The sequence below is a fragment of the Podarcis cretensis genome (genome assembly GCF_951804945.1).
Source record: "Podarcis cretensis genome assembly, chromosome: 9".
Taxonomy (NCBI): Eukaryota; Metazoa; Chordata; class Lepidosauria; order Squamata; family Lacertidae; genus Podarcis; species Podarcis cretensis.
The window spans coordinates 55,769,587-55,778,129 of NC_137178.1; the positions used below are offsets into that span (position 1 = coordinate 55,769,587).

At 44.2% G+C, this 8,543-nt stretch overlaps 1 pseudogene across 1 annotated transcript; it reads left to right on the forward strand.

Annotated features, from left to right (window-relative positions):
- Nucleotides 1-6,338: 6,338 nt before the first annotated feature.
- On the forward strand, nt 6,339-7,221 carry LOC307223759 (translationally-controlled tumor protein homolog pseudogene; annotated as a pseudogene). Its single transcript has one exon. The product of its transcript is annotated as a translationally-controlled tumor protein homolog pseudogene (transcript).
- The last annotated feature ends 1,322 nt before the right edge of the window (nt 7,222-8,543 follow it).

Below are 8,543 nucleotides of genomic sequence, written 5' to 3' on the forward strand. Positions count from 1 at the left end.
AGCTGGAAGCCCATTCATGTGGTGGGTCTCTAGGGTAGCTGCTTTTGTTTGGGCAAAATAAGAGGTTTGGGGGGGCGGCGATTCCCCCCCCCCAAAAAAAATCTCTTGTTGAAGTGACTTCAGAGCAATCAATGACAATCTGTTGCAGCCTAACAGGATGGCCCCTCTGGAATTTGTCACACGTGTGCACATGTACACATGAATTTGTAGAATTCTCTGCTTGGTCACCCAGAGCTTAAATACATGACCTTCCACGCGCCCTATCGTACACATGCATTTGGAGAGGATCCCTGACTTGGCATACAGAGAAAGAAAGAGAGAAAAAAGCTCATCAACCTTGGCTAACCCTCCCCACCCCCCAGAAAAAAGCTCAACAATTCTAGAAATATTGATATCTTAATTCTAAGTTCCCAAAAATAGGGGTTGTCTTATACATGGGCTCATCTTATACAGTGGTACCTCGGATTAAGTACTTAATTCGTTCCGGAGGTCTGTTCTTAACCTGAAGCACCACTTTAGCTAATGGGGCCTCCTGCTGCTGCGCCACCGCTGCACAATTTCTTTTCTCATCCTGAAGCAAAGTTCTTAACCCAAGGTAATATTTCTGGGTTAGCAGAGTCTGTAACCTGAAGCGTATGTAACCTGAAGCATATGTAACTCGAGGTACCACTGTATACAGAAAAATAGTCAACTTAAGATCGGGCATGTTAAGGGTAGTATGGCTATAGATGTAGTTGCTGTCGATAAGATTTACTTCCGAGTAGCTAGCTAGTTTAGGTTTGCAACCATACACTGTAATCCCAGTTCCCTAACCAGGTTTGTCCAGAAGCAAGTAACATTGAGCTGGATGGGACCAAATGTCAAACAGCATTTAAGGCTGCTATCTAAACCATACTCGGTGGAGAGAAAACCACATTTGACACTGGGGCTCACTTCTAAGCAAACGTGCATAGAATCAGGTTGCATAGCTACAATGCTATGCATACTCGTTGGAGAGCAAGTCACACAACAGCATACTACAGAGTAAAAATGGGACTGCCAAGGTGGGTGCTTACTTCCTGGGAGTAAGACCAGCTGAATGCAGTAGAACTTACTTTTGAGTGAACATAAAGTGGTGTTTTCACTCCCAATCAAAGACATGCCTGTGCTTTCCTTAGCCGCTTGACTGTCAAAAGTATGCCATGGGTAGCTTTCCCACCAATGCCTTTGGCTACTGCATCAAACCGTATCTGTGATGTTACCAGTGGTCACACAATATCCACAGCCTAACTGCCCTCTCTCAGGTGGAAGGGGCCAGTTCTTCAGTGATGTTTGATAATGTTGTTATCCTTTTCATTTCAGTGGTTTGGATTTCATGATCAGTTTTTCCTCTATGGCCTTTTGTCTGCAAGTATCATATGATTAACACCAATAGGAAATGCATTATTTACAATGAATTGGGGAGGGACAGAGTGAGAAAGCAAGGGATAAATAGCCCCTTCTTCAAACCATAATTATAAAAGCATTATAAAGAATCAGGCCTTCTAGCTTAATGACTGCTAAAACCATGGATGGGTGCAGCTGGATGCTACTCTGAAGGACCACATGATACAACTCATTATTGAGGGTAGAATCCCTTAATCCAGAAAGAATTTGTAACATGCCGGACTTAAGGAACTTCTTGTGTTCCGCATTCTACTCTGCCAAGAAAAACTCTTGGATGCTTTTGAGCATTTCATAGACTTTTCTCTTTCTCTCAATCCTTCATTAAAACAAGGAATGTGTGTGGTCATTTGTTTTATACTTTCCTCCTAATATAAGACAACTGTAATCTTGCCTTCTTTGTTTGTGATCATCACTCCTTAAATAGTAGGCATTTACAGTTGGTTAAATAGAGAACACCTGTATAGGGTGCCTGTCTAAAATTCCATCTCTAACATTGAGGGAAGTCTATGGGTGGGGGGAGGGGTGGGGGGAAAGGGATGTATGCTTATTTTCCTACGTGACTTATGTTAATGTATTATGCTGATTAAATTGTAAAATTCAATTTAAAAATCTTTTAAAAATAAAAAATAAAATTCCATCTCTAACATGGGAATTGTAGCACCTTTAAGACCCCAATATACAGAGCAGCATTTCCTTGTATAAATAGTATCCCTTTAATAAACCAACAATCTTATTTACCTTATTTACACTCCGCCTTCCTGCTGTTCCCCGACCTGGTTTGGAGGCTGGTTTGGAGCCCCACAAGCTCGGGGGACAGATATCCGCAAGCCAGGGGAGACCGGTGCGACTTCCCACCAGGCTCCCTAGGCTTGCGGATAGCAGCCTGTTCTGTGGGCTGGGGTCGGGGGAAGCTCGGGCATCCCCTGCCCCAGCCCCGTGCCTGGGAAGGAAATAATTTTTTCCCCTTTATTTCCCCCCAAAAATCCTAGGTGCGTCCTATGGGCCGGTGCGCCATATGGGGCGAAATATGCGGTAAATTCTTCCTGGTGTCCATCTCACACCATAGCCTACTGTACCAGCTATGAGGAGGTTAAAGAAGCACAGATACCTAAACTTGTGTTTATACAAGTGAGGCTGAGGGAACTGGTTTCCCTGACAGTGAGGTTTGCCTGAAATGATTATAATTATAATTCATTTACTACATATTATGTTAAGTGCATGCTTTGATGTGCCTGCTTACAGCTGGCCACTGTTGTTGTTTATTAAGCAAAAGCAGCTGCAGGAGCCCACACAGACTCCCCCAAATGTAGATCAAGACTGGGGAGGAATGTGTGCGTTCCCTTTCCCTTCTCTGCACTGATTTTCTACCTCACCTGCAAGGCCAGCCCTACCATTAGGGAGAGCAGGTGTGGGGAACCTTTGGCCCTCCAGATGTTGCTGAACTCATCTGATCGACACTAGCAAGCGTGGTCAGTGGGTGATGGGATTTTTAGCTTGGCAACGTTTGGATGGTCAAAGTTGTGGTAAACAGGCAGCTACTTCAGGTGGTAAATGACTGGGGGTAAGGAGAGGCAGCAAGGTGCTTTTTTTCAGGGGGTACTCAAGGGTACACAGTACCAGCACACCTTTTTTGTTAAAAACAGAGACACTTACTGTAACAACTTCATGGTAAATACTGGCACCTATTTTTATACCGGCACTGGTATTGGACAATAACATTGTGTATAGTATACAACCTTCCCTTTCCTTGCCAAACTAGACTGCTGCCCCCAAGTGCATTGGAGAAAGCTATCCCATCACCAGCGTGGTTGGATTCTGTGCATGGAATAGGACTGTGGGGGCATCTTTCTTTCACCTCAGCAGCTGCTAGGTGCCCCCAGATGTCCTGTTTTTCCTGCATATAACAAGAAATATTTGCCTCTAAGTAACAAAGGCTGCCTAAATAGTTCAAAGGAAACTGTATTGATGTAGCACATGTCAATGTACTGAATGCCTTTTCTTTAAAAAAGAAAAGAAAAAGTATGTTCATTTTAGCATACATAGCTCCTGTCAGCTGGAAAAGCCCAGAACTATGCATTCCCCCAATGAATTTGCCTGTCAAATCACTATGACAAGTTATAATATCCTAACATCTTTTCCATTAATGATTGTGGCAAATTTTGATCAAGAGAAAATAACAAAAGACAGCTAGTTTCAAAACTGTCAAAACATTCCCATCTATTATTTTTTCATGGGCTTTCTTAATTGTCTGTTAATGTTTGGAAATACAAACATACCTGCAGTCTTTTAATCTAAGCCATTTCGGTTCACTAATGAACACCTTCTTTCCAGAGGCAGCAAATAAAATTATTCTACACATATGGAAATCTAGCTTTTTCTTATAGATTTGTTTTAAAATATACTTTATTAATTTTCAAGCCAATGTTCTATAGTTTAACTACAACATACAGTACATCCAAATAACATGCACAAAGCCCAAACAAATGTGATATAAATTAATTGGGTCTTTCTTTTTTCTTTCCAGCTAGTAAGCAATATACCATCTTGCATTTTGCCATAGCAATCCATATAAATCCAGATGTGTCCAGTTGTTCCTTTTCCTGTCCTGTTCACAAAACAATAAATTTCCTTCAAACTCTACTGCATTTTATTGTCATTTAGCCTCTTGAAATTTTCAATACCAGGTTCTCAGGAATGCCTATATTTCATACTAGTCTCCATAATTTGAGATACAAAAAAGTGGAATGGAATGAAAATCTTTCTTTAATTACTACCAACAAGTAAATCAGCATCTTCTTTGTGCAAGGTCTTCATTATCTCCTTCAGAAATTGATAACAGTCCTGGTTTTGGGTTCTTCCGAATAGTTGTTTTTTGACATTTATTAAATATGGCACTCCCACTATAAGAGAAAGTAAATCCCAACTGCTTCACAGCCTTTTCAGCAGCATGTGTCACTCATTTTATAAATTAGACTTGCCCTCTGCATTCAGCCCTCTGGACTGAATAGGTTATGAAACCCACTGGTGCTATCAGGGCGGGACTTGGGGGTAGAGTCCAAGGTCCTACAGAACAGCAGTGTTAGCTGGTGCTCATTGGGAGACCAACAGTAAGTGGAGTCATCCTCTCCTTTGCTGAGGTCTACAAGGGCAACACGGAAACTAAGCAGGAGGAAGGTGCCCCCTCAATCCCTTGGACTGAGTTTAAGTATGTGTTGCAGAGCTACATTCACCCTCCACTGCTAACAGAATGATGAAGAGGTGCCCCCCAGATGCAGCAAGACTTTTGAAGAACAACCACCTTTTGAAGTAAGCAAAGTAATACACATTTCCACCTAAAGGAGGACAACCATTTCTCCCTATTATCACCTAGCTGCACCCTGTGATAATGTAGGACTTGGGATTTATCCTTATAGCTTCTCAATCCTGCCCATGGACGGTCCAGGAATCAGCGTGTTTTTACATGAGTAGAATGTGTCCTTTTATTTAAAATGCATCTCTGGGTTATTTGTGGGGCATAGGAATTCATTCATTTCCCCCCCCAAAAAATATAGTCCGGCCCATCACATGGTCTGAGGGACGGTGGACTGGCCCACGGCTGAAAAAGGTTGCTGACCCCTGTTCTACACATACCCAAAGGCATTTAAAATTATTGCTCAAGCTGAAGTCTGGCACAATTAGACACAAACAATTTCTCCATCCTTACTTATTTTCGGGGGGGGGGTGGAATCACCCTACCTTTTATGCTTTTGTATCATTCAAGGTAGCTTATCTAAATCAAAATTACAATCACTCAATAAAACCACACCCACCCACTGTGAAGACATTGTAATTTGGCGGGAATGTTCCCCTTTAAATAGGAACATAGGAGGTGCACATTCAAACAGCTGTGCACACGCTAATGTGTGCATGAGTTGGGCAGATCTCATTTTTCCATGTGCATTCACACAAGTGCTTTCAGCTGAACCCTGTCTCAGTGTTTCCCATCCACACAAGGAGGTGGCGCTTGACAGGATGTGTTTGCACGTAAGGGACAAGATGGAACTTTTCAGTACCTCAGCAAGGGGCCAAATAGAAGCCCCCTAGCACCACCTTCTGAAAAGAGCCCTGTGAGGGAAACCACAATATGACTGTTCTCCCAGCTGACAGAGTGAGCCCAGAAAGATACCACAGCCAATGGGAATTGACCGGGTCACACTCCCCTGCCCTCCTCCAATGTAGGTCACCCATGAGGTTGTATCTCTGCCATAACCACAATGATTTGTTTTTACATCATCTGTCTCATCCAAGTGAGTCCAGAATTGGACAGCCACCACTCACTTAAGTATGTCTGAGTATATCTGAGATGGTGTGGGTCCATGGCAGCCATTTTAAGGAGCAACTGCCCCACTACTAGCTTCAGAAGGTAATTGGAACCTCTCCCTTTCTTAATGGGGCATTCATTACTTCCTGGAGCTACCAAGTCAACAGGGCCAGCGCTATAATGAGCCAAGAGGAGGAGGGTGCATCAGTGGCAGAATGAGAGGGGCAGCAGATCTGGATCAGGGTCCTAGCTTACTTCCCTTGCTGGAAAGGCAATCTGCTGCCACAAAATGTCTCACCAAACAGCACACCTTATCTCTCTGGCTCCCATTGCCTCATGGAAGAGCAAGCTCTGTCCCCATGGGTGGGTGGGTGCAGCTGCTGACTTGGGAGTAGCCAGGATTTTTGTTAAGGAGGGCAGGCTTTTGTCAGAGGGGGCAGAACCTCAGATTTGTACAGTGGTACCTCGGATTACAGATGCTTCAGCTTACAGACTCCGCTAACCCAGAAATAGTACCTCGGGTTAAGAACTTTGCTTCAGGATGAGAACAGAAATCGTGCGGCGGCAGCAGCGGGAGGCCCCATTAGCTAAAGTGGTACCTCAGGTTAAGAACAGTTTCAGGTTAAGAATGGACCTCCAGCTTTTTCTCCGCCTCGCTCCTTGCTTTCGCCAGGAGTCGCTGCCCAGCCGCTCCGCTCCCCGAGGCCTCCTGCCTGCCCACCCGCTAGACCCACCACCACCCGACGATGCCTCAGCCATGATCATCTTCCGGGACTGCATCAGCCAAGACGAGATGTTCTCGGACATCTGCAAGGTCAAAGAAGTGGCCAGAGGACTCTGCCTGGAAGTGGAAGGGAAGATGGTGAGCAGGAAAGAAGGTGAAATAGATGATGCTTTAATTGGTGGAAATGCGTTGGCTGAAGGTCCAGATGGTGAAGGGGCAGAGGCTACTGTTGTCATCGGTGTTGACATTGTAATGAACCACCACCTTCAGGAAACAAGCTTCACTAAAGAGTCCTACAAGAAGTACATCAAGGACTACATGAAAACAATCGAAGCAAGACTTGAGGAAACAAAGCCAGAGAGAGTAAAGCCCTTTATGACTGGAGCAGCTGAACAAGTCAAACATATCCTTGCAAACTTAAAAAATTACCAGTTTTTTGTAGGCGAGAACATGAATCCAGATGGAATGGTGGCGTTGCTGGATTTCCGTGAGGATGGTATCACTCCTTATATGATTTTCTTTAAGGATGGATTAGAAATGGAGAAATGTTAACAAGAGACCAACCCTTCTGGATCATCTATCATCATAATTGGCTGCTGTTCTTTATTCATCAACAAAACATCATGACTCAGCATTGTTTGAAAACTGGACTGATGCCATCTTGAGCATAATTTGATTTATTTTGACCCTGAATTAATTGGAGTGGAGGCATTGGTTTTTAAAAACTTGTCATGTAGGCTGTCTAAAATAAAAAAAAAACTCATTTAAACCCGGGGGGGTGGGGAGAGAATGGACCTCCAGAACGAATTACGTTCTTAACCTGAGGTACCTCTGTATTGATTTTTATCGATTCGGGAAGTAGCCACCCCCTGCCCCTCACTAGCATAGCTAGGGGGCTGCGGGGGGGGGGCACTGGGAGGCCACTCACAATATGGGTGGCACTTACCCTGGGGGGCCTGTAGTGCTCCTGAGCCACGGATCTCTCCTCGGAGTGACACAGTGGCTCAGGTGCCTGCAGCCACCGCACCACCCAAAAAGGAGGCCTGGGGCTCGCGTCCACCCACCGCCTCCCCCTCAGCCGCCCAGCAGCTGATGCAGGCAGAGCAGATGCCAAGCAGGCTTTGGCTCCGCTCAGCGTGCCCTGCCTGGTTCGCCGTGCCCCATGGACAGTTTGCCCTGCCCCCTGGCTAGCTACGCCACTGCTGGTCCCACTTGGCTATGCCCATGGCTGCTGGTGCATTCAAAACTGCAAATAAATAAATTGAGTAGGCATGCACACAGCAGGACACCACTGGCTTGTCTTCCCTCTCCCCTCTGTGCGCTTGCGCAAAATGGCATTCTTGCACTGCCTAGACTGGCATTTCCTCTTTTTTGTTTTTGCTGCTGTATCACACAGTTAACTTATTAAGTTTGTGATCCACACAGACCCCTAGATCCTTTCCACATGTACTACTAGTAAGCTAGGTGCCCCACCGTCTTATATTTGTGCAGCTGGTTCTTTGGGCCTAAGTGCAGAACCTTACATTTGTCCCTATTCAATTTGTTAGTTTGGGCCCAGTTCTCCAGTTCCATTTTTGTAGCTATTTTCCCCAGAGATAAGTGGATGGGGGTGGGGAATCTGTGCCCCCCTTCTTTCTCCATAACTTTTATTTAATTTTCTGCTTTACATTTTAGAATATTCATTTAAACAACCTTAAAATATCATTGACTTCCCTTCTTCTCTTTCCATGGTTCATTTTGCATAACATATGCATATTTTATATAAACTAAACCATTCAGTATTCCATTATTACATCCATCAAAACTTATTTACACTGTTGAATTTATCTTTATGCTGCCCACGTTTTCAAGTGCACACAATTTCCTCCCATATATTCAATAAACATTTTTCAATCTTCTTTAAATGTATGTTCTTCTTGTTCTCTTATTCTATATGTTAAATCTGTAAACTGCGCATATTCTGTCAACTTAAGCTGCCACTCTTCTTTGGTTGGGACCTCGCTTGTTTTCCATTTTGGGCTAACGAAACACGGGCTGCAGTAGTGGCATACATAAATACAGTGGTACCTCGGGTTACAGATGCTTCAGGTTACA